Here is a 27,462-nt window from a genome sequence, read left to right as displayed (position 1 = left end):
GCAAATGCAGAAGCCATGCCCTTGTGTGGGGTTATGATCAAAGGAAGCCTGCGGTCCATGCTGGGAATCAGCCGATCCCCAGCTGACAGTTTGTAGCATAGGGTATTTGTTTGGGTGACAAATAATAAGAATACTTAGAAGGGAATCCCTGCGGGAAATCAGTTCCATCCTTTGTAGCAGCTATAGCTGCCAGTATCTAACTATCTATTTTAAACATGGACCTTGTAACTGCTGTGTTAGAAATGGGATCCCTGGCTGGCCAGGGCTTGCGCCAAAGTCAGTCAGAGACCACCACTCCTAAATCAGGGCAAGGGAGTTACACGCCAAGATAACCCCTGCTCACCCTCTAGGTAACGTGGCGCGAGCAGCAAGGCTAAACTTGGAGGCGATATGAGTTAAGTATTTGCGCACGCACCCCAGCAACAACACCCAAGGCCCACCACAAAGGAAACTCCACACAAGGTTATATATAAAAATAGCCTTTGTATTACACCAAAACACATACTTTACAATGTGCCAACAGGCACGGGCAGAATTTACAAGGGATATGTACAAGACAGGGCCACATGGACCACTATCAGGAATCAGCACTTTTAGAACTTAAAATACAATACTTGTAGGCCTAGAACTTAGAACATAGAGCCTAACGGACAGTACCTCCCGTCCTGGTTGTGGGATAATGCGAGTGATCTCCTTAGCAAACTTGAGCGGGCGGCCGGCTAGCTACAAGCGTTTCTCTGGGGCGACCAATGTGTGCGGCTCAGAAGAGGAGGGGAAGGCAGGATGCAGGCGACCCAGCGAAGCAGCGCAGCTCAGGGGAGAGTGGCGCTGCTCGAGGCTTGGACGGGCTGCTGTGCACGAGTTGCCGAGGGGAATGAGCGAGGCAAACTTCAGTGAGGCTCCAGGAGCCCAAGGGAGATCAGACAAGTCCCAGCAATTTGTCAGGGAAGGCACAATAGAGTCCACTGGTCCTGGGACTCTGGTTAGGAGGTGAGCTCAGTATCAATCCCTTGGAATATCACTTAGAACATAACAGAAAATCACTGTATCACAAAATAGCACACAACCAGTAACTACTGGTAATCAGGTAAGTACCACCTACGCAATCCTAACCACCTTAGAAACAGGTCACGCAGGGAACCAGGACCTCACTAGCACCACCTGTACTAGCAAGAACAACCAACTAAATATTACCATACATTTAGGGGTATAGACCTGGGGACAAAACACATGATGCATAAACATACGTTCAGAGGTGCAGGGAAGGAAAACACATGACGCATCAACACACGTTCAGCGGTGTAAGGAACAAGGAACCTGATGCATCAACAACACATTCAGAGGTGCAGCAAAGAACACTTCGCATAAATCACATTAGCACAGAACTTACATCAAAGTCCAGGGTCCAGGTTGCGCCACTGCGCCAAAACCTTAACGTAGCAGCTGCCCACTACTTGCTGGGCAGCTGTAGAGGATGATGAGGGGCATCGTGGGAGCCTCACGGGCTCTGAGCAAAAGTACTGTCCCCCAAGAGCCTCTCTGGGGCTCTACCTCAACTGTGGGATGGGAGCCATGCAGGGCTCAACAAATAGGCCCCCCACGAGCCTCACTGGGCTCGCACTTCAAGGAATGCCCGGAGCCTCACAGGCTTGAAATAGGGATGCGGCTGAGAGCCTCTCTGGCTCCAAATATGCACTGCCGTTGGAGTCCCCCTCTCTGGGGACTCGAAGTGAACAAACTGCGGCAACCAAGAGCCTCTCGGGCGCGGGAAACAAGTGGGGCGCCTGGAGCCTTCTGTGGCTCCAAAACAACTAACTCCGCGGAAGGGAGGGGGCGGGCAACGGCAATGTGCCCCGACGCCCCCCCTCTCTTTAGCACACACAGGGTCCCCACTCACCGGCTCACGGGATGGGGTCTGCTCCTCCTCCGAGGCTGCTTCCCGGGGCGGCGCTTCTCCTCTTCCACCGGGGCTCCCTCCTGGTCCTGGGAGCCCCGCGACATTTGGCGGCTGGTTCCTGGCGGGCCGGGGCTCTCCCCAGCTCACGGGAGCCCCGGGCGGCCATCACTCCTTCTCGGGCTGCGGGGGCGGGACTTTCGGCCGGCTGCGCTGTGATTGGCCAGCCGGCCAAGCACTTCCGGGTCGCAGCGGGCAGCGTGGCGTCCAAGGCACTCGTAGGCGGGGAATCACTATCCGAGGAGTGGGCTCCTTCGTGATAAATTAACAGACAAGGATAGCGGCCAGGCCGCGGGGCAAATGCGGTGTGGGCAGCCGGCAGAGCCAACCATAAAGCGAGGTGGGCACTCGCCGATCAAAGGAACACAGCAAATTCCGCAAATGATGGGTGGGCACCGGCTTGACCACAAAAGTGCTCTCTAGCGCAATAAGAAAAAATAAAGCGCTTCCAAGCACCAGGGGTCAGGCACAGAGCGCTCCCAGCGCTAGGGAAAGGCAAAGCGCTCCCCAAGCGCTAGACATCAAGCACAGCGCTCCCAGGTGCCCTCAGCAGGGCAAAAGTCCAGCAAAAGTCCAGGACAAAGGTCAGCCCCAGGCTCCTCCAGTTAATCCAGGGCATCATCAGTCCAGGGGCTGGGCAGGGCCCAGGGAGGCAAGCCTTCCCCCGGGCCCCAGCAGCAGCATGCCCCTGGTAAGATTCAAGTTGGGAACAAGAACATCTTTCAAGAGGTCACAGCCTCTTTTTATACAGACAAATCCTTTGTCTTTGGGCAGGGTGGGGGCAGAACCAGTCGCAGCTGGTCTGTGAGCACTGTTGATGGGCTCAACCACCCTCTCTATTCACTGGCAGGGCTTGGGTCATTAGACGCACCACAGGGGGCGGAGCCAGCATTGTGTGGGGGAAACCCAGCCTCATTCAGGACACAGGCGCAGCCCCTCCCTCACATCAGCATGCTAATCCCTCCATTCACCACCGGGGCAGACCCACACAGACTCCTGGAGCCTGGCATCCCAGCCAGCTCCAGCCAATCATACGCCAGGCATATTTTACACTAATATGCCAACTCCTAGAAGTGGCACTTCCGCACAAGACACAGTCATGCCACATACATGGTTGCGAAGCATTCAATCACACGAGTGTGCACATACCAAACTTGAGCATGCACGCCTCACGCATCAGGAACTGCCAGGGACACAGACATTCCCCATGCATTCCTATGGGAGGGCAGGCCAATCTCACACACGCACTCAGAGAGCGCACGCACTTTACACTGCGCCACAGTGTCAAAGTGCGCAAAGACCAGAAATCACTATCACTGGGTCACAACACAAAGCAAAAAGTTCAGGGGTGAACCTGCCAGAAGGGCCAAGTCCAACATGCTGCAACAGAACATGTGGCTACTGCAGATTTGGTTGCCTCATCAGCCAAAGAATTACCAACAAAATATGTTCCCACACACTGATGGCCAAGAGTATGTATAATTTCTGTGAGTGGCAGATGTTCGTTAAGTTCCGCCAATCGGACCCAAAGCATTTTATGCATTCTTGCACTGCCTTTAGAGTCTCAATAATCATTCTGAGACCAAAACAATAAGTTGTCATTAAAAAAACAGGACACAGTAGTAAGAATCACACACAATAAGAGTGTTCAACTTTGGATCAGTGAACTCCAGAGCTAAAACAAGAGCACACAGCTCTGCAAATCGTGCCATATAGTCCCCCAGTGCCTGTGTATGCACAGAGGAATACTTAAATTCACCATTTACAATTGAACCAGCCACAAATCGCACAAGCTGCTGAATAAGTATTTTTGGACCCGATGGCAGGTTGTGCCGAGCTGTCGGTATAAATGATACATTTGTACTGATCCAAGGAAGTAACAACCACGGAGGAGGATGAACATGTTCATACTGTAAAAACTCCTGTGTCTGCAGAGCGGGATCAAAGATAAATGTGACAGCAGCAGATATCAAAGAAGTAGACCATTGTATCCAACAGGGATTTAAAGCTTTAAAATTCAGCACACTCGCCACAGTCACACTCGTCTAAGTCACTGCTTCTAAAGCAGGTATAGGTAAAACCATAAGAATGCGTTTCCCCAGCGCCATTATTCGTTCTTTCAGAATCGCCATTTTTACCGCAGTCAAAAAAAATTCAACATTCGAAAACCACATTACCGCTGATGTGTACAAATGTGATTTGTATGCAATTGGTACTGTGTGACCATCATTAAATGTTAATTAAGTGAAACCTATCGTTCCCGGCACCATGTGTATGACCAGGTTCAGAGTATTATCATGTGTTAACAAGAAGTATCAGCCTGATTCATCAAGCTGAATTGCGCTCGCAAAGGGCCAGATTCTGAGAATTTGGCCCTTTGCGAGTGCGATTTTTGCATTTGGGATTCATCATCCCAAATGCAAAAATCGGTAATAGCGATTTCCCTATTTTGCGAGGAATTACATTTAAGGAATCTCTATTTGAGATTCCTTAAATGCAATTCATCATCCATTTTTAAATAGCGAATTCGCCATTTCGGCCCGCTATTTACCGCGAGGTCAAACCTCGTGGTAAATAGCGAAAACTTAGAAAAATGCTTTTAAAAGCATTTTTCTAAGTTGCATGTTGCACACAGCCTTTGGACACCCCTGGCACCCTTTAAATCTTATTTGCGATTAGGCCCATGGGAATGAATGGGGAGTTATTCCTTATTTGCGATTAGCAATTTGCTAATCGCAAATAAGGAATGTGTAGGAATCGCATATTTTTTGCGATTCCTACATGAATCCCGTTTTGCGAGCCTGTAATAGCGATTCCTTATGAGTCGCTATTATAGACTCGCAAAACGGGTCGTTGATGAATCAGGCTGTTAGTCACAAGCAGATCTGACTGCAAAGTCTGAAGAATAGAGGTATGTTCCATAAGCCAACTTGCAGAAGACTACAGAGGTTGTGTCAGTTCATAAAGCGGTTTGATATGCTGGGCATAGTCAGGAATGTACGTCCTTCAGAAATTGAAAAAAAACTCCCAGCAAAGTTTAAAGATTTTTCAGAGTAGATGGAGGCTGCAATTGTGCACATTTCGTAATAAAGTGGGGGCCAACCCCCTACCTTCATTATTGAGCTTGTAGCCCAAGAAAAGCACAGCTAAAGAAGCGATGTGTGATTTAGCAAAGTTACATTTATAACAAAAGTCGGCAAACAACAGGTATGATTTGATCCACACAGACTAGGTGCAGAATCACCCGTCAGATGAATGTCATTGACATATGAGAACGCATGAAGGTCAATGCTGTGTAACAAAGACAAGACAAATGCAGCAAATGCCCCAGGGCTGTTCTTATAACCCCTAGGCAAATGTGTAAATCATTTTGGGTTGTAAATATCCAACGTCATTTTGTATTTTTTGCGAACAATGTTATGTACTAAGGCAGAGCTGTGTGTGTTCTCTACTGCAAATGTACAAACATGACTTTTTAAATTTCAATAATCTAATACAATGCGATATGAACCACCCGGTTTCGATAACAGTAAAAGAGGATTATTCATGGGTGAAATACATGGTTCAGTTACACCTTGATATTCCAATTGGGAAAAATTAAACAGACGGAAGCTTTAGCCTCTAGTCTGATTGTATATTGTGGTTGGGTCTACGGCGTAGATTACAAAGGAATCTCATGTGCCGGCGAATATCTATCCCAGCCCACTTGATTATGACACACCGCCGGAGCCAGGGCCAATGCCCACTCTGATGAAGTAAACAATGGTCCTGGACCTCAATTTACTACTATCCCGATTAATACTTAGTTACTCAATCAAACAATTATTTGGAGCATAGACTACATCAGCAGCTCAATGTAATAAATACTATACTAGATCACACAACAAAAAGGAAAAGGAGAAAACAACAGACTTACTTATTACCAAGCATTTTTAATTCATTACTTATCCAATATGTTCATTTCTTATCATTCATAAACGAACAGTGTATGAATACCAATTCAATACTGTCAACAGATCACAATAATACAAAATTGGTGAATGTGCCCCAAGGAGGAACGTGCATAGGTAGAGGTGATCAGAGATGATATAAGTGTTATAGAGGAGATAAAGAAAGGATCAGGGAAAAAGTGACAAAAATATTTTAAAATAAATTTTTTTAATCACAATGGATCGGTTTGTACTTAAAAGATACGATGCAAGCCATTACATTGATCGATGGATGTCCACATGATCCCGCCATCAGTCTGGTGGCCACAATGGTTATTACGGCCCTCTACACGAATATTCCCCAGAACAGTGCCTTGACCTGCATCAAAAAAGTCCTCGATCAGAGGGCAGCACCACATAGAGTTCCTACGGAATTCATAATACAACTATTAACCATTGCCATGACAAAAAACTTTTTCGTCTTTTTAAACAGGTATTATGTTCAAACAAAAGGCGTGGTGATGGGGGCAAGCTTTGCCCCGAATCTGGCAATTATATATATGAGCGAATATCAAGAACATCACATATTCAGCCAAGATAATCCCTTTGTGAGTCAAATACCATTATGGACACTTTGTATTGACGATGTCTTGCTCCTCTGGGAAGGAAGTAAGGAACAGCTCCACTCGTTTCATGAATGGCTAAATAATTGCTCGAATGACATCAAATTTACTTTGGAAGCTGACAACATGTTGGTTAGCTTCCTTGACATCGTCATTAAGAGCGATTTTGGGAGGTTGTACACAAGCCTTTATAGAAAGACGAGTGAACGTAATACTCTTTTGCGGTACACGAGCCATCATCCCCGTACAATTTGCTATTTGGCCAATTCCTGAGGATACGGCGGACTTGTGCCAAAAAGGAGGATTACTTTGATGAATCAGCTCTTCTGTTGGCCAGATTGAGTGAACGAGGATACCCGCTCAGACTGCTCAAAAAAGCTCGGAAACGGGCATGGCATAATCATAGGGAACATTTATTGATTCCTAAGGAAAGATCTACCAGTGAAAATCGCCTGGTCTGTGTAACGACTTTTAATACTAAAAGCAATGCCAGAAAGAAGGTCATTAATCACCATTGGCACCTTGTGACTGATGAATTGGGCAATATACCACCTCCATTACATGCTTTTCGAAAAGGCAAAAATATCAGGGATATTTTGGTTAAATCACTACTCCCTGGGGGAGGCAATGTAAAATAAAAAGTACTTTGTGGGGGCTCCCACCTGTACTAGGCCATAAAAAATGCGGGATGTGCAAGGCCTGCACTATGAACACAGAATTAACCACATTCTCTTACAATAATCAGTTGTACACCCTTAATCAATTCAGCAATTGTAATACCTCTGGGGTGGTATCCGCCATTGTCTGCCCATGCTGCTTTATGCACGTTGGGCAGACATTTCAAAAAATCAAATGTTGTATATTGCAACTCTGTAGTCGTATTAGTTGCAATGTACAAGGGGCCCCACTGGTTGACCACTTTGTGAAGTTTGAACACACTGCTGACTCTTTAAAATGGTGGGTCATTGAAAAGGTTCTGCCGAACCCCCGAGGTGGGGATTTAGGGAGTACCTTAAGTCGTAGGGAATGTAGATGGATATACTCCCTCGATACCGTACTAAGGGGACTTAATGAACAGGAGGAGATCAGGAGACAGGTGTCATTGTTAGACCTGTGATTATCATACTGTATGTTGACGGGTCTTTACTACGCTAGTCTGACTTTAAAGAATTGTCCATCTGCTTTTCAAAAAGCATTTGCAATTGTGACGGTCTACTAATGATCTTTATTATGCCAATCTGACTTAAAGGCATTGTCTGTCTGAAACGGGCACCTTTTCAAAATGTAATTGTATCAGTGAAATTATCATTTGGGGTACTTGTTAATGTTTGTTAACGATATGTTTTGTTAAGTAGTGATTATGTATGTTAGTTTGTTTTAATTGTTTTGTCTCATGTTAATTGCTTAGGAGCTTCATGAACCTGTATTAGCATTGTCCTGCAAACATGGCTATGTCACTATGAGGCATGAACAAGAGGTCAAAAAGGTTGAATTATATCATGCGGATCTTTACGTGCTGTATATCAAAAAGCCAATAGTGCACTATGACATTATGACAATCACAGGAGTAGGGATTAACATTCAACAACCCCCTGTTTATACTTACCCCACTTTTGGAGTTTAAAACAGAGACCGAATGCCTTGGTACACTATAGTGAGTTTTGGACTAGGGTATGTTTGTTATGCTATGACTGGTTCGAAACCGAAATAATTTTTGTAATTAAAAATTTTGCCTCAACTTCTTGTATATAATTAAGGCAAAAGGCGTTTTTAAATTTTTGCATGGCGGATACTGTGGAATCCTCATTACTTTACGAACTCATTGACCGGGGTTTGAGCAATTCCATAGTCACAGTGGAGTCTTTCTACTATCTCCATGATGACGCCCCCCTTTCCCCAGTAAAGGCACTTCTGCATTGAAGGCGTTCACTTGCAAACGCCGGCATTTGGATGAAACAGAGAACCCTTCAAACAGAAGGTAGGAGAGGCTCCGTTCAAGGTCGTGTACGGTTAGTTTGTGCGCGGATTGGCACTTACAGGAATTAATCTATTGCAGGTTGAATCCCTTCGTTTCGAGACGTCCCGCTAGAGTGAAGTGAAGGTCTTTATTACATTCCGGAACGTAGAGGATTTGCTTCTCCTTAAGGTATATCTATAGCCTTCCCCGTGAATAAATTGAGCTTAATACTGCTATCTGACTGGCTAAATGTTTTGTAATACACCATATTACCTTTTCAGGTACATTGGTGTGGAGGATGCCTTTCCTACTTACACGGAATCCAAGCCGCTAGTGGTCATGAGGGTGCCTTATGTGCAAAAGAGTTTGGGGACAGATTAAATATACCCACCGAACGTTATTAATAGGTATGTAGATTTCTTCCTTACGACATGAACAGCAGACTGTGGAGGGCGATTCCAAGAGAATTCTTGTTTTTAATTATCGGCATATTTGTCCCTTAGGTGAAATCATATATTCCCCCCTGTGTGAGAGAGTCCGCACTCGGTCTGAAAATCCTCTTCTTTCGTCCCATACGGGTAAGCCTTGGCCCGCTTGGGAGTATTGATAAATATTCACGGGAGTGTAACAGACTTACTTTATCCTTAATTATTGTAGGGACTTAAAGATTACCAAGCTCTGGTGATATTGCCCTTCTCCCGATTGTCCTGATGAAGACTCGCACGGCCGAGGTGTAACTTACCCGTCGGGCCATTAGACGAGTTGAAACGTCGACGCCCATTTTTTTTACTTCACCCGGACCTGGATTGATCCCCAGCATAGACGTGCTTATTTTGGAACCTAGATCCAATTATTTGCATTTGTAAAAAATTCTATATATACATAATATATCGGCCAGGTGACCAATTGGACGGTGAATACAAACCGATCCATTGTGCTTAAAAAACTGTATTTTAAAATATTTTTGTCACAGTTTCCCTGATCCTTTCTTTATCTCCTCTATAACACTTATATTATCTCTGATCACCTCTACCTATGCACGTTCCTCCTTGGGGCACATTCACCAATTTTGTATTATTGTGATCTGTTGACAGTTTTGAATTGGTACTCATACACTGTTCGTTTATGAATGATAAGAAATGAACATATTGGATAAGTAATGAATTAAAAATGCTTGGTAATAAGTAAGTCTGTTGTTTTCTCCTTTTTCCTTTTGTTGTGTGATCTAGTATAATATTTATTACATTGAGCTGCTGATGTAGTCTATGCTCCAAATAATTGTTTGATTGAGTAACTAAGTATTGATTGGGACAGTAGTAAAGTGAGGTCCAGGACCATTGTTTCCTTTATTGTATATTACCCAGGGCCTTGACTAATTGGGTCACCCCATTTTTGAAAATGGTCACTCTGATGAAGTATCATGTCCTCCCCACAAGAGGAAGCCAGAACAAATGGAGGAGGCCAATCAGCCTCAGCCACCAAAATATTATATGAGTAGGTGAGATTTTCCCGGAAAACTGCAGTAATTGTATGCTGTATATCACCTTGAATCTGGAGGACTATTTCATACAGTCTATCAGTGGGTGCAACTTGTGTATCTGCTGTTTCTACTGTAATAAATGTATCAGTTGCTCTCGCCTCCAGACAGGGACACCGTGCCTCCCGCACTATGGTAACTTTTGCCGCGTGGTCGAGGAATGTCACTGCCCATGTCCAATCTAGGAGTAGTGTTCTCACCGTCTGAGGCATACTTCGCTGTTAAAACGGCAACTTTCTTCATTTGATAAGGGGGTTCACCAGACGCTGTTTGTTTGCTGTGGGGTTCCCTTTTGGTCTCTCTGCATGTTCTCCCATGGCCGGCCTTGGCTCCGCCCCCCTGCTCCTCCGGGCTTCCACTCACCATTGACCGGCCGGGCTTGGCTCCATCGGTCCACCTCCTGCTGCCTACAAGCCCCAGGATCCCTTGGGGCAGGATGACTGAACTGCACGCGCCAGGAGGCGCATAAAGCCCCGCCTGGGGTCGATTTCCCTGGTGTTCGCCAGACGCTGTTTGTTTGCTGTGGGGTTGCCTTTTGGTCTCTCTGCTTGTTCTCCCGTGGCTGGGCTTGGCTCCGCCCCCTCCTCCTCCGGGCTTCCACTCACCATTGACCGGCGGGGCTTGGCTCCGCCGGTCCACCTTCTGCTGCCTCCAAGCCCCAGGATCCCTTGGGGCAGGACGACTGAACTGCACGCGCCAGGAGGCGTATAAAGCTCCGCCTGGTCCCTCGCCCCACGAGGTCGCGCGTGGGTCGCGCCTAGAGAAGCCCGGGACAAGGGCGGGACAAGGGCGGGACCGGACCGTCTGCGGCCATCCGCGGACGACCACGGCCGGGCGGGCCATCCCTCTAAGCTGTATATGAGGTGAGTCCATATTCGAATTATGGGGAAACGTACCACTGTTACCTCTGCCCAGGCCCAGGTCTCTAAGAACTCGTCTATTATTTCTTCCTCCTTTGAAAGCATGCTCGAGAATGCTTTTAATTTAGTTACAACAGAGATCGAAAACACTGAGAGAAGAATCTCTATGGGATTATCAGCACCTTCTTTAAACTCCTCTAATGGCCCAGAAATTGGCGATGTTACAACCTCTCTGCCATTATCACCAAACATAATAATCGTTAGACCTACCCAAAACGACAATCTATCTGTGGGCTTAACAACGGAGAGTAATGTGATTGCCATTCCTGATTCCTACCAGCACATAGAAGCTATTACTGACCCCATTGGTCAGGCCTCTAATATTAAAACCATAGGAGAAAAGAGGAAGAGAGGCCCTTCAAAAATGCCACTTAATAAGAGGAAACAACCATCCCGCAATAAAGGCCAGCCAACTCCACAGAGTATGTGGTCATGTGGAAAAGATGTGTCAAGTGGGGGCTCAGCCAGCACGACCGTGCTACCAGATGATATGACTGTGGATTTGACAATAGCAGGAGTGGGATTTAACTCCATCTGCACACAGACTGACTTAATTTCTGCAAGTGGCACACAAGATAGAATAAACAGAAATCTTATTGACACTATTGTGGACTCAACTTTTAACCAATTGAAAAGTCTAATGGATAAGCAGTTTAATCTTATTTTTAAACGTCTGGACAGATCAGAAAGTCTGGTAAAAAAGGTGATTCTAAAAGAAAAGGGGTTACTATCATTGATCAAATTAGGGGTGAACGGTTTCTGGAAGATCTGGAGGCTGTTAATAGGGGCATTGTGGGGGGCAGGGGTAACTGCAATACATCTGGCAGTATTAATGTATGTGGTAAGTGTGATAATGATAATAACCAAACGCCCGCTAACCCTGTGCTCAGTATTGCGGTGGGCACATCGGTGCTACCACCGCCGCCCATAGTAGACAGGCCCCTACTCCAAACCTCTGTGTCCACGGTAGTTTTACCTGCTCCATCCGTGTCAGCTCCCGCAAAACCGGTGATAGATTCCAACATCAAATTAACTACTGTGATGCAGGGAAAAAACATGCCGACACTGTCCTCCATTTGCCCCTAGAAGCCTGCCCCTATGTTATAATTTTAGCTGGTGTACCTGCCTTGAAAGAAGAGCAAAGCGAGTCCTGGGACCAGCTCAAAAATAAGTGCATCGACTGGTTATTTAGGTATAAAGAGATAGGTATGGAGATTGCAAATGATATTCTAATGGTACGGCGGGTGGGATGGGTTGGATTGTCGGTTAAGAACATCACGGGCGACTGTATAGTAGTGAACTTTAGACATCCTTCCCTGGTGAAACATATATTAAATAGTAACATTGATCACTTTAATTCCCCAACTGTCATAACTTCATTACCCTTGGGGTTATTTTATAGACCTCCACAGAAAACCTACAATTCAGTCACACGAATACCTTTTATACAAAACCGGTTCAATCCCTTATCTGATTTGGAGAGTCAGGACAGACCACCAAAAGAACCTTATACCAATGTAGAATGGCCCTAGGATGTCACAACAGTTAATTATGTTGGGATCAAATCTGGTTCCACTGACACTTCTCAAAAAATTGACCTGGAAGTATCGTTGCCATCTTGCCCTGCTATCGAAGATTTTGGCCCCGCAGATCACAATCTAACCATACTCAGTTGGAATATTGCGGGTTTAAAGCCAAAGACTGAATTGGTAGAGTGGACAGATTGGATCAGTAAATTCGATATTTCAATGTTTCAAGAAACATGGTGCACCAGTGGTTTGCTTCTTGAGGGTTTTTCTTGTTATAATAACATCGTACCAATCCCAGTAGCTGGCCGACCCAGAGGGGGCTTATCCACATGGATAAAGATCACAGCAGGGATCAACATCAAACCACTGGAGACAAACAATAGTAACTTCCAGGCTTTAATCTATTCTAATGGGATTACATCATGTTTAATACATTTTTATAATAATGATTTTATTTCACAACCTAATAGGAATTTTATTAATTTGTTTGACTTTATTGATGAGATTGTAATCGAACAAAGGTATGGCAAATTGGATGGCATTTGTCTGGGGGGTGATTTTAATGCGTATTTGCACAAAGGAATGGGCAATTTAGTCTGACACCTGTCCCGGTGACCCCCTGTAAAAAAAGGGAAGAATTGCACAACCACTTAGCCACCCGAGATTTAACTAACGTTATGGAAAGAGCTGGCGGGATTGTTGGATAAGGGCCCATTGCCTACCTTTAGGGGACGTGGTTGTTCGTCCACAATTGACTATGTTTTTAGATCTTCCTCCATTGTGAGCTATTTAATAAAGGCTGATGTTTTATGCACCGTCCACAGCGACCATAACCCAATCCTGACAATTTTTAAATTTGTTAACAAACTTATTAAACATAAAGAAATAGGGGCAAAGAATCTGGTTGCATCAACTGACAAACTATGGGGCACATGCATCATTGCACCCGTTTGCGATTCCTAAATTGCAAAAATTAAGGAATCGCAATTTAGAAATCGCAAACGGCAATGCATGATCAATTCGCAAATATTTTTGCGATTTCTTAATTTTCCTTAATTGCGATTCACATTTTGCGAATCGCAATTAAGGAAAACCTTCCCATTGATTCCTATGGGCCAAAAGGCCCATAGGAATCAATGGGAAGGCATTAATATTTTGCGATTTTCATTTTGTGAATCGCAATTTGTTAATGCATTTCAAGGGTGCTGAGGGGGGTCCAAAGGCCCCCCCCCTGCACCCTTGAAATGTTATTTTAAGTGCAAGTTTCACACACATATGTCCAAAGGGCATGTGTGTGTGTAACATGACACTTTCAAAAATGCTTTTTTGAGCATTTTTGAAAGATTTCGCAAATTAACACGAGGTTCACCCTCGTGTTAATTTGCTCCCCCTATTTGCGAATTCACATTTTTTTAAACATTCATGCATTGCATTTAAGGAATCGCAAAAATGCGACTCCTTAAATGCAATCGCATTTTTAGAAATCGCAAAAAATTGCGATTTCTAAAAAATTGTTTAATGCATCCCAAAAAGTGATTTTGGAATCGCAAACGGCCAATTTTGCGATTTGCACCGCTTGCGACTCCAAAATCGCTTGATGCATGTGCCCCTTAAAGTAATATGAAAGGGCATGGATAATAAGGCCCTCCTAGCACGTATTATAAAATCTTATCCCATATTAATAGAAACGTGTCTGTCTAGTAGATGCCAAGGTCTGGAGATCATTGAGGCTTTCACTGGGTTATGTGCGGGTATTAAACAAGAAATTTCCAAACCTGTTGGTAACTCCAGTAAACATCCTAGATGGTTCAATGGCATTTGCTCACGGGCGAATCGAGAATTGCGTGAAGCACTTTCTGCGGAACCCAGGGATATGACCCTGGTTCGAGCCCGAAGAGAAAGCTAAAAGAAAGCAACAAAAATACGTAAAGATGAGTTATTGCAGGACCAGTGGGATTCTTTGGCACGTTCCGCTGCATTCAAAGATGCTACTGGGTGGGGCGTGGCTATGACAGCCGACATGGCAGGCGTGGCTTAATTGAGCTCCGTCCCGCCGATAATTTCCTTGCTCAGTTATCCTGCCTTCCCCCTCGCCCGAGCTTGTCCCGCAGCAGGGAGGTGTGGCGGAAGGTGTCCGGCAGGCTCTGGGTGCCCCCTTGAGCCCCCAACTGTGGTGTGGCGGTCTTCTGGCCGCCAGGAAAGTGGCGCAACGCACAGTGTGAGACGCAGACCCTCTCTGGATAGCCCCATCGGCCCTACACAGACTGCACCGGGCGACCGAGGGAGTCACGGGGTCCGGGGCTCGCCTGACCCTCTCTTAAGCAATACTAGGTGGAGCTGCGGGTCGGAACAGGGAGTGTTGTGGGGCCTTGATGATCCACGAGACGCTGACGACTGCGGCTTGAACGAGTGGGCCACCTGGGTAGACCGAGCTGTGAATGACCTACTTACCTGAGTCTAGTGTCTCGAGGGGATAATAGCTAGAGGGCCTGAAAAAGACGACTGGCAGAGGAGGCCCCCTGGGTCGGGGCAGTGTAAACCCGGGGCCTACGAGATAGACTTTCCGCGACACTGACCCCACCGATCGCAGGTCATGACCAGAGGCGGGGGCGGCAGCGGAGCCTCGAAGCAAGCTACCCTCGACAAGTTCACCGGCGCAGGGGGAACAGCCGGGGCCTCCGGGGGCCCTCCATCCCAGGGGCCAGATAATGCAGCGCTCCTGGCGGCAATCACCCAATCCAGAGACACTCTTGACGCCAAAATAGGGGCAGTTGGGGCGGATGTTACTTTATTGCGCAAGGATTTACGCAATGCAGTGGCACAGATCACGGAGGCTGAAGCACGGCTCACTGGAGTGGAGGATGATGTGGTAATATTAAAAAAGAAAGTAGCTACCATGGAAAGAATTCAGAAGGGCCTAGCGCTCCGGGCGAAGGATGCCGAAGGGCGGGCTCGGCGCAACAACCTACGGTTCGTTGGATTTCCAGAGGATTGCGAAAAAGGGGACATGGAGGCCTTTCTTACTCGCTGGTTGGAGGGCTGGCTGCCACCGGAGTCCCTCTCTCGCTGTTTTGTCATCGAGCGGGCACACAGGGCGCTTGCTCCTAAGCCACCAGTCGGGGAGCGCCCACGACCGGTGATAGCCAAATTGCTTAATTATCACGATCGGGACACTATCCTGAAACAAGCCCGTTTGAAGGAACCCCTCATGTGTGATAACCAACGGATTCTAATATTCCCGGATTATACAACGCTGGTGGAGCGACAAAGACAATCCTTCACAGACGCTAAAGCTCGCCTGAGAGGCCTTAAAATCCAGTATGCCCTACTCTATCCAGCCCATCTGCGGGTGATCTATCAGTCCCGCACTTTGTTCTTCAATTCTCCGGAAGAAGTCTTCAACTGGACTGATGAGACAGTTCGAGTCCGGCCGCACACCCCGTCGGCTCGAGATTCAGACTCGTCCTCCTCGACGGCGCCGCGGCAGACTCACAGGCACTCTCGTAGCAGGAGCAATTGGAGGTCCCGCTCCACCAAAAGATCCCCCGCCAAGAAAGTTGCTGCAGAGGGGACCGCTCCCCCAGATACACAGACAGTGGATCCGTGAAAGGTGATGGGACTTTAAACAGTGCTGCGAGGTGAGATCGGCGGGTAGACTCAGGCTGCCCGGCCTGGGTGACGAGCGTGCTCTGGACACACCGATATCCTCGGTTATGGACATAGACTATCAGTTATGGGATGTGGGGCGAGGGAGGATGGGGGGGTGGACAGCAGGGCAGACATTTGCCTCAGAATAGCAGCAGTCCAGTTTTCCACGGGTGTTGATTGCCCCCTTACGGGGCTAGTTGGGGGTTGAGGGGTTGGCGTATGGGGATCCATTGGAGTGGGTGGCTCCCGACCTCCCGTTGGGTGTTGGGGTACTCCTACACCGCGACAGATACTTCAATGTTGCTGAGGTATAGGGGGGGAGGCTGGTGTTTGGGGAGTTGAGTTGGGGTCTGGTTTGGGGTAGGGGATGGGGGGACGCATGAGTTTGGGGAACTTAGGGGTAGCTCTTTACTACACGATGGTCCACCTGGTTCGATTGATGATGTCTAGGCAACTTCACTCCCATGCGCCCAGGCGATTGCAAACTTACCCAATTGATGGCGGCTAGGGGTCCTACTCCGGAGCTCCCCAGGGCGGCGCTACGAATAGTGAGCTGGAGAGGCGCTGTGCTGCGACAGGGGAAAAGGGAGAAGGCAGATGTTTTATTATTGCAAGAAACGCATCTCCTGGGTACCAAGACCCTTAGCCTGCAACGTTATGGGTATCAACAGGTGTTCCACGCTGGTTTTGTCAGGGGGTCCCGGGGAGTGGCAGTAATGATTCACCGGAGGTTGTCATATGTTCACACTACACAGTGGATTGATGCCCAGGGTAGGTATGTGTTTGTCAGGGGAATGATTGGTGGTGAGCCAGTTGTCTTTGGCAGTGTGTATGCTCCCCCTCCGCTGCAGTGGTCTCTTATGGAGAAATTGTTCGCTGTCTGGACTGAGAACCCGGATGCGCTGGCTGTGATCGGAGGTGACTGGAATGATGTTATGGATGGCGCTATGGATCGCTATGGGCCGGGTGGTGGGCAACCGATAGCTACCCCTACGAAGTTGCATGATATGGTGAGGGGCTTGGGTTGGACGAATGCATGGCGCTATCAACATACTCATAGTCGGGAATTCACTTATGTCTCGGCGGTCCATAACTCCTTCTCAAGGTTAGATTACCTGTTTGTTCCTTGCACCAAGATAGGGAGGGTGAAATCGACAGCTATATTGCCGCGTGGGCTCTCTGACCATTCCCCCATTGCGATCGACATCGTCCTAGATAGGCGACGGCAGCCGTTTAGATGGCGCCTCTCCACCTGGCATCTTCAGCAGGACGATTATCAGTCTCATATGCGAGAGGCCATAGCCCACTATTGGACTGATAATGAGGTGTCAGGGGTGGATGATGTGACTCTCTGGGAAGCATTGAAACCCCCACTCTGAGGAGTGGATATGGCCTGGTGCGCGGGGGCCCGTAGGTCGTGCGGAGAGGAGCTGGAGAAGGCTGCGGACCGAGTCCGCACCCTCGAGAGCATATGTACGGAGGCGGGGGTGGAGGAAGATATCAGACGACTGCTACAGGTGCAGCGAGACACTGCATCCCTACAACTTGAGGAGTCACGCCAGGTGTGGCTCGCGACGCAGAGCAGAATCTACCAGTGGGGGGATAAGTCCGGCACAATGTTATATAGACTCTGCCAGGGCACGTTCCAGGTGCCGACATTGCCGGCGTTACGGAATGGGGCCTGAGGCTCTCTTTCGGATCCAAGGTGAATTGCTGAAAGCTTTGTGCGCTATTGTGCGGCGCAGTACTCCCCTAGAGAATCCCTCCCAGCAGAAGCAGTCGATAAATTTCTGGCGGATCTCCCACCGCGGAGGATCTCTGATGATGAGCGCGATAGTCTTGAGCTCCCTCTGTCCGCGGAAGAGCTGGGGAAGGCCCTTGGAGAATTGAATGCTGGGAAGGCCCCAGGGCCTAACGGGTTTCCATGCGAGTTTTTACGGAAATATCATCTCCAGTTAGGGGCACACCATAAGAAGGCGTTGGACGCTGCTAGAGATTCCGGCCACCTGCCGAGAGACTGAAGGCACGCTGAGATAGTGGTCTTCTGCAAACCAGGGAGGCCTCCAGATCGCCATGAATCCTATCGCCCTATCTCGCTTCTAAATATTGAGGCGAAGATACTGGCTAAGGCCCTTGCTAACCGCCTCCTCCCACTAATTACCACCCTAGTCCACCCGGCCCAGGCCGGCTTTATGCCGCACAGAGCTACCAGGCATAATATTAAGCGAGCCCAGGTAGCTTTGGAAATGATGCGAGCTACCAAAACTCAGGCGGCGCTTTTATTGGCTGATATAGATCGAGCCTTTGACTCGCTGAGCTGGGTTTATCTACATGCGCTCCTGCCTCGTTTGAATCTTGGACCCCATTTTCTCTCCTATATTCGGCTGCTATATACAGACTTGACGGTGTTGGTGCGGGTGGCGGGCGCGACCTCAGATACCTTCTCTATTGGATGGGGCACCCGCCAGGGATGCCGTCTCTCCCCATATCTGTTCGCCCTCGCCATGGAACCTCTTGCGGCGTGGGTACGGCATAGACGCGCAGATGAAGGGGTTTGAGTGGGAATCTGGGCCGTCCGACAGGATTTCTCTCTATGCAGACGACATGCTGTTCTTTCTCACAGACCTCAATAAGTCGGGCCCGAGAGTCCTTGAAATTATGAGGGTGTTTGGAGAGGTCTCGGGACTTCACGTTAATGTGCAGAAATATACTCTATGGACCCTGGGAGGTGGCGTGGCGCTGGGTGACTGGGCGTCGACTCTACAGGAAGTGGTGGGGGGCTTTAAATACCTCGGAGTATTCTTAACGGATATGCCGGGTGTCTCGTGGGAATGTAACATCGTTCCGGTATGGCACAGGGTTCGGTCCGATATGAAGACATGGTCCCGCATGCCCCTGAATCTGTATGGCCGCTCGGCCATTTTTAAGATGGTGGCCCTCCCTCGTCTGCTCTATCAGCTACAGAACCACCCCTACCCTGTCTCCCCGCAGTGGTTTCGTCAGGTCAATTCGGCACTGGGCCGCTTCCTCTGGGCTGGGGGTGCTCAGCCCAGAGGAACCTGCTTCCTTTCCACGTATTGTGGTGACCTGGCGTCGTCGGATATTTTATCTTACTACCAAGCTTCCCACTTGTTGGTGTTAAACGAGTGGTGGTATGGTGATCGCAGTGATCTGGCCTATGCCCTTGAGAGGTATTTGATGGAACCTGATACTTTGCATGCGCTGCTATACTCGGCGAGAAAGAGGAGGAGACTCCCGGTGGTTACACAGGTGGTATTCCAAATATGGTGTCGAGCGCTTGGCCGCATGGGATGGTGGAATAAGCTGACGGAGGAGACCCCGCTGTGACAGGGGTAGTCACATACCGTGCTTATGTGCAGTGAAGAAAAGCCTAGGCAGTGTAAGATTGGAGCACATTTTCTCAACCCCTCCAGCTATAGACGGTATAAGTTTGTAATCTGTAAGAGGGGCATTGTATAACTTATACCACGAGGAAAGAGAAAATAAGGAGCTCCATAAATCATCGATTATCAGATATATTCCTCTTTCGGTGCTATCTGGCATAAATAATAAGATGCCGCAGGTATATCTCAGTAAAAATCTTGGGAGAATGAATAGGAGCTTGCTATTTCGCCTTAGGGACGGAAGTATAAAATATTCACACTGTTTCCCGTTAGGTTTTAACAAAAATCTGGAGAACCTGCCTTGTCCGTGTGGCAGCGGCTGCAAACAAACTTTGTTACACTTTCTGTTTTTCTGTGGATTTTATGCTAGATACACTAAACAATATCTGATTCCTTATTTTAAAGTAGATGCTATTATAGATTTCAATTTAGCTTTTTATGAAAAACAGCAGTTAGGTAGTGATGACAATATTTTTAGAGTAAGCTCCTTTTTGTTATCAGCAATACGCTCGCGAGTTTCCATGAATATGCAACAAATACAGTGAACAATTTATGCACTAATATTCGCTGCTTTGCACTTAGGTTAATGTTTACACTGTCATCGCTAGATTTGTTGTTTACAGAATGCATATTGCACTTTATTGCTATCCTTGCATATTGGTCCTATGTCGATGCTTAAGTCTTTATCCTTACCCCGATTTTACTATGAATGTATTTTATGTGATTATATATTTATATGATATTGGTTGTGATGATGATTTGCACTTTTGTGGATATGTTAACATTCGAATAAAGACCATTTGACTTGATAAGGGGGTTGAAAACAAGGCAGTCCCTCCTGTTTGGCTTTTACCTCAAACTGGCGAGGTTGATCTTGTCCCTGCTGACCAGTCGCGCCTTTCCTGCGATCATGGCTTTCTCCACCACTGACTTGAGAGTCCAATGTGTCCTGCAAAGAACGAGAAGAGCGCTGTTCAGGGACTTGAAGTCTGTCTGGAATCTATAGTTTTGTGCGGTCACGCAACTCATAAGTACACTCAGAAGAATCAGATGTCGGTGAACCAGCATGCGAACCTTGCTTCTGGTTTTACTGCCTCTGTTTTTTACTCCAGTTATTTTTAAGAAAGAACAGGTGCCCGTCCTTCTCAGTTTTGGTTTTTTGTTGTGGTGAGTTTGAGTAAAGGATTAATTCCCAGACTATTGCACCCCAAGGTTTTATAAGCTTTATCAATACTCTTTGGTAATTCACACGGTTTGTCTGTGTCAGCAACAGCCTCCAAGTGCTGAGCTACTTTTAAGCTTACAGCTTCACCCTGCACATTATCAAGGATCATATCGCAAACAATGTCGAACACTCCCACCAGTCTAATTCCCAAGTCCAGGGCCACTTCGGCCCCATGTTCATCTTGAACACGTTTTATCACGGAAAGGAGAACGGTCATTGAGGGGGTGCCATAGCACATCGAATATACCACTGCAAACACTCTACCCCAAGTGTTACAATCAGCTAACTCAGGAACAAGGCCTTTAGATAAGCTCCTAGTCAATATCCTGTGTCTCTCAACAGGAGTGGTATTTTGAAATCAGCTTCGAGTTGCCCACATTTTTCAGCAAGCCAATAAGGAAGTTGTGGACATGCACTACTCAGGAGTCTCGCAGGTAAGTACCAGACAAAACTTTGGTGGCACCATGTTGCAGGGATTCTGCACATAAACATAACTATGCACAGAAATAAGGGACCATAGTGAATGGGGGCTAAGCCTTCCTACCGCCTCAGTACCCACAACCCCAGGACGGACAAGTTATAGTTTCTCACTCGCTCTCCTTAACAATCACGAAGATACAAATGATTAGACACCCCAGAACACAACCCTCCTGACTCTCTCAGGAATCACGGTAACAAGATGTACCCTTTTGCTCACTCACTTGTACTTGTCCACAATAAGAATTGACAGAGACACTGTTATAGTTTAAAATGTTTATTTTAACTCTTGTGCTCTACAGCGCAGTATACAAGCCACTACAGCAGTAAAACGATTAAACGTAAAACAGTTAGCATTGTAGCAAGTCCATATCTTATAAAGGGAGATGTCATTTTATATAGACAGTGGATGAAGGACTATAAGGCCTAACCACCCTCCCCTTGGTAAGAAGAAGTACTATTACATAATAGAAGATCTCTGGGCTTTGTCAGCAGACCCAATACCTTCGTGCCTCGATGGTATATCTACATCATAGGCACAACAATGCTCTTCTCCCTGGAAAGGTCCGCAGCTGTGTTAGCGTGTTATGTCTATGTGCTAGTGACTGACCAGAACAGAATAACAACGGGTATTGTTTATCGACCTTGCTCACCGTGTTCAGACTAAACTCCAGGAACAAACCGAGAACGCACAAAGCAGACGGGTCTCATGTGAAAGGCATAGACAGAGTACTGCAAAAGAAAGCCATGTAGTAATGTGCGCAAAAGCAGCATCATGACATTAGAGCTCATGCTAACTTAGAGATGTTCACAATGACACTACCGGCCATATGACAGTAACTGATCATCCCTACAAATTAAAGGAGCTCCCATTGAGTGGCATCTCCCGCCAAGTATGAACACTACTCAGGCCGGGTTAGTGGGAAAATCCCTAGGTCGCCCTGTAATCTGTGTCATGACCACTTGCACTCAGGGGCTGCTAACGGAATGAGAGTAGGGACCTCTACTATTATTGGAGTAGTAGCTGTGGGACTTCCCCCAATATGCTAGGATGCCCCCCCCCCAGCAGGGCATCCAGTACTTACCTCAAATGGGTTTCTTTGCATTCTATCTACTTTCTCAAGTAGGGCTGCTGTTTCAGCACATGAAGCTGTTACTTCCTGTTGTACCATGGCCAATGCCGCAAAGACATCATCCAATGTGGCCATACTGGTTCTGAACGGAACAGGAAAGGAAAATACTTGGGCAGATTATTCTGTCAAACATAGTTCATCCAGCTCTCAGGATCAGTTCGTTGCTCAGTTTGATCCACCTCGTGGCACACTCAATTCTATTTGCTATAACAGCACAGAAGATGGAGGTGATCAATTGAGGGAAGGTAGGACAGGGAACAGCAGGGAAGGAGATTCGGAAAGAAATAAAGCAGCATAAGCAAACCATTTAGCCTCTTCTCTCTCGCTGGTATATCTTTGTATATGTAGAAGAGCCTAATGTGCCTGGAACAAAAGATAACTTTAAATGGAAATTGTTGGAAGAGCGGATTTCATTTCATCATGACCTTCTTTTTCGCCCAAAAATACTTCAAGTAAGTTTTTTGTAATTTGGATAAAAATGTTAATACCAAGTCCCCATCAATAGTGAGATCTTCTTTATATATACACGTATATATATAAAACACCATACTATAAACCCACCTATAAAACATACACGCCTTGCCTCACAGGGGGAAGAACCAAACCACTATGTCTCCAGGACCGCCTGTTAAGAATGGTCAAAAAGACTTTAATGAGCAGTCATTCATTATTGTTTGCGCATATTAACAGCATAGCGCAAAAGAAGCACGGTCCAACTCAGCACCCACATTGTTTGATCTGGTAATCTTATTGTTGCCTCGTATTATTTCCGGGCCACTTGGATACTACACCCAATAAGTATAAGTAGGAAATTTGCACGCATCCAGATTTCATCTGCTGTTTTCAAATCACAGCGTAATGTCTTTTACACAGAAATACTATGTTGTATTACTCCGCAATTGATCAAATTGCCTCCGTTAAGCATAACTCCTCAACAGTACTCACAGTAAGAAAACAGTCAAGCAAATGGTCTTTCCAAAGACCTTTATATGAAGCAGCATTAACCTGCCCCCGGCCGAAATTGCATACATCCAGATTGCCCCAAAACGAACTCAGCACTCACGAAGCTATGAACGTCATAGGGCTTTGGCAAATCACCCTAATGCAGAACGGTATTAAAACTCCCTTACCAGACCAAGCAGCGCTCACGTCTTCACTCCACCACCAACAAAAGGAACCAAGATTAATCTGAAAAGGAATGCGGGCTGACCCCTGCTTACGTCCTTCCAGTTTAAGCGAAATTACGCTTTATTCCAGCATGCATACAATAGCGCTAAGTCTCATGGGTAAAGTAGTTTCTATCCACGTGCTCCTAATGGAATCCGGTTCTGCTACCTTGATGTCCACCATCACACTAATGAAGAGTAGACTGTAAGTATGTGTCCAGATATTTATTCCAGGGATTGAGATGAGCAATGGACAGGAATCCTGCTTATTTGGCAGCGTTCACTTGGTTACATCATAGACACACCCCTATGTGTTTAACAATTAACTTTCATTAAAAAAAAGTTAAGGTCATTGAACCATTCATTAAGTTCCCAATTTCTTTCCCAGTTTTTAATCATACCAGCTAGGGTATACATTAAAGTATTTAGCAACCAACATTACCCCTCCATCTACTACTTTACTTGATACATTGGTTGAATACCATCTAGTGGTCCAATGTAGTTCACAGGTAGCAGCATGCCCCATTCCGCAGCAAAACGAAAAGGAACCCAATATTGAAGCATGCCACCAAGTGGTAACTCTGGTGAGTGAGGGTTCACCAATAAAAAGCATGATTTGCGTTTCTGGTGCAGAATTCCCGGTCAGTTCAGTTGAGAGGGTAATTCTTTATGTTTTTTGAGGAGGATGAGTTCTCCCCTACATTATCCCCCCCCTTCATATTGCTAATAATCCATGCAAATCACGCCACACCTCTGTTATCTGCCTGAACTTTACATGCTGGAACATGGGTCTGTAGTGCCGCAAGTAACTGTTGCTGTGCCCCTCTGGAGAAGAGGCTTGAAGGTCAGCAAGACCCTTCTTGGGTCTATTCTTCATGATGGTATATGTTGTATATGACACAGGCTCTATATTGCAGTTTATATGCATAATGTACTACTATACAGCTGTGATGAACTTCTCAGAGAGCTCAAACAAAAATAAACCAGTTTGAAAACCAGCATTCCTAGGAACCAGCAAGGTGTAGATCTTATGTCAATTCTTTCACTGGAAAATTCTGTTCCCAAAATATCCTCACAGTGCTAAATATAGTTATGTCACCACATTTAATAAATTCAGAAGCAATGGAAAGTTCTAGGCTCTAATTGCTCAGTGGATTCACAACCCCAAGTCTGCCTCAGCATAGCCGCGATGTGGTCATGCCTTAAGAAACAGCCCAGTGGTAGTTGTATTTATAGGTTCCCCAAGGATATTGCCTTGAACTCCATTACCAACCATGTTTATAAATACCAGCACTTGACCAGATTTCATCAGACACCCTTAGTTCCATTTGCTTGAACCTGGGGATGCAAGAGAGCCAGGGTGAAGGAATACAGTGATTTGCAGCCGGTTATTAGCCAGTTTCTGTCTCAGCAACCGCCCACAATATGGACAAGTGTGGGTAGGGAGTTTATACCGGCTGGGGAGCTCACCCCATATTACCAGTGGTACAGTTATTCGTTTCAGGCTAAACTCCACGTATCTTGTCTTGTTATGTTTCTCTAGAGCAAACTACTTGATCACCCATTGCAGCAATGCCGCCAGGTTGTACCGCGTGAAATTTGGGATTCATAGACCGCCCTCATATATAGGGATTCCATGCAAGATCCAGTGTCATCATTCACAGGTGTTTAGAAAAAAGTCTTAACAGGACTAGTGAGATATTAGTGAAGTAATATCCCATTTCAGTTAAAGATGTTTCACTCAGCAGTATTAGGTGCCCCTTGTAGAATTTCAAGATGGCCAACTCGTTCCCACATTCAGGGCTGATTGGTTACAACAGCAGTACAGTCGACACATGCTTATACAGGTCCACTGGGAATTTCAAGATGGCTGCCACATGGCCGCTCATTAGGGTGTCTCCGCGAATACAGAGGTCTAGCCTCAACACGTGCCTCCTCGTTTCCGTGTGTACATATGGCTTTCTCCCCTGCATTTTGCGAGTCCCTATTAGTGATTAAGTCTCATTGGAAGAACCAGACAAATACATTTATCTAAGTAAAATGGATTTAGAAATGATCAGCAAATTAAGTCATGTGAATTCCAGGGAGCACATAATTGTGTGCTAATGGGCTGAAGCGGACAACAGCATATCTATGTTACTTGTCATCTGTACTAAAACCACCTGATGTTTTTTTTAAGAGCCTGTTTTACTAGCAACAACACCGCAACCAATACCACCACCAACACCACCACCAATACCACCACCACCACCACCAATACCACCACCAATACCACCACCAATACCATCACCACGAACACCACCTCCACAAATACCACCACCACCAATACCAATAACACCACCAATACCACCACTAATACCACCACAACCAAAAACCACCAATACAATCACCAATACCACAATTACCACCACCACCAATACCACAACCACCATTAAAACCACTGCCCCTAATACCACCACCAATACCACCAATACCACCAACACCACCACCACCAATACCACAAATAACCATCACCACCAATACCACCACCACCATAACCACCAATACCAATACCACCGCCAATACCAATGCCATCACCATCAATACCACTACCACCACCAATACTAACACCACCAATACCAACACCACCAATACCACCACAACCAAAACCAATACCACCACAACCAAAACCAATATCACCACCACCTCCAATACCACCACAAATACCACCACCACCACCAATACAACCTACAATACCACCACCACTACTAATACCAACACCAATATCACCACCACCAATACCACCACCACCAATACCACCAATACCATCACCACCAATACCACCACCAATACCAATAACACCACCAATTCCATCACCACTAATACCACCACAACTGATACCACCAATACCACCACCACCAATACCATCACCAATACTGTAAATACCACCAGCAACAATACCACCACCAATACCACCACCACCAGTACCACCACCAATACCACCACCAAGAATACCACCACCTCCACTGATACCACCACCACCAATACCACCACTGCCACCAATACCACCACCAATACCACCACTACCAATAACAATACCACCACCACCAATACCACCTCCACTCTAATACCAACTCCAATACCATCACCAATACCACCACCACCAATACCTCCAATGCCACCACCAATTCCACGACCACCAACAATACCGCCACCACCAATACCATCACCAATAGCAATACCGCCACCACCAATGCCACTACCAATACATATACCACCACCAATACATATACCACCACCAATACAAATACCACCACCACATATAAATACCACCACTATTACCACCACCACCAATACCACCACCACCAATACTGCGACCACCACCAATACCACCACCACCAATACCAGTACCACCATCACCAATATCAATATCAATACCACCAGCACCAATAACACCACCTCCATTACCACCAACACCAATACCACCACCACCAATACCACCATCAATACCACCACCACAATACTACCACCACCACAAATACCACTACTAATACCACCACCAATACCATCAACAATACCACCACCACCAATACCATCACCAATACCACCACCACCACCAATACCACCAATACCACCTCCAACAATACAAATACCACCAGTACCAATACCAAAACCAATACCACCAATACGATCACCAATACCACCACCACCAATACCACCACCAACAACAATACTACCACCACCAATACCACCAATACCAATACCACCTCCACCAATATCCAAAAAATACCACCACTACCAAAACCACCACCAATACCACCACCACCACCAACACCACCACCAATACCACCCCTAATACCATCACCACCAATACCAGTCCACCACCATCAATACTAATACCACCACCACCACCAATACCACCAATACCACTACCACCAATACTACCACCAATACTACCACCAATACCACCACCAATACCAC

At 46.5% G+C, this 27,462-nt stretch overlaps 1 pseudogene; it reads left to right on the top strand.

Moving 5' to 3' along the window:
- Window positions 1–6,623: 6,623 nt before the first annotated feature.
- The window catches only part of LOC147731112 (uncharacterized), a 62,593-nt pseudogene continuing 41,754 nt past the window's right edge, over window positions 6,624–27,462 (top strand).

This window comes from Lissotriton vulgaris, chromosome 2_1, assembly GCF_964263255.1.
Source record: "Lissotriton vulgaris chromosome 2_1, aLisVul1.2, whole genome shotgun sequence".
NCBI lineage: Eukaryota > Metazoa > Chordata > Amphibia > Caudata > Salamandridae > Lissotriton > Lissotriton vulgaris.
Note: the sequence above shows the minus strand (reverse complement) of the source record. Positions and strands in the feature narration are given on the sequence as shown.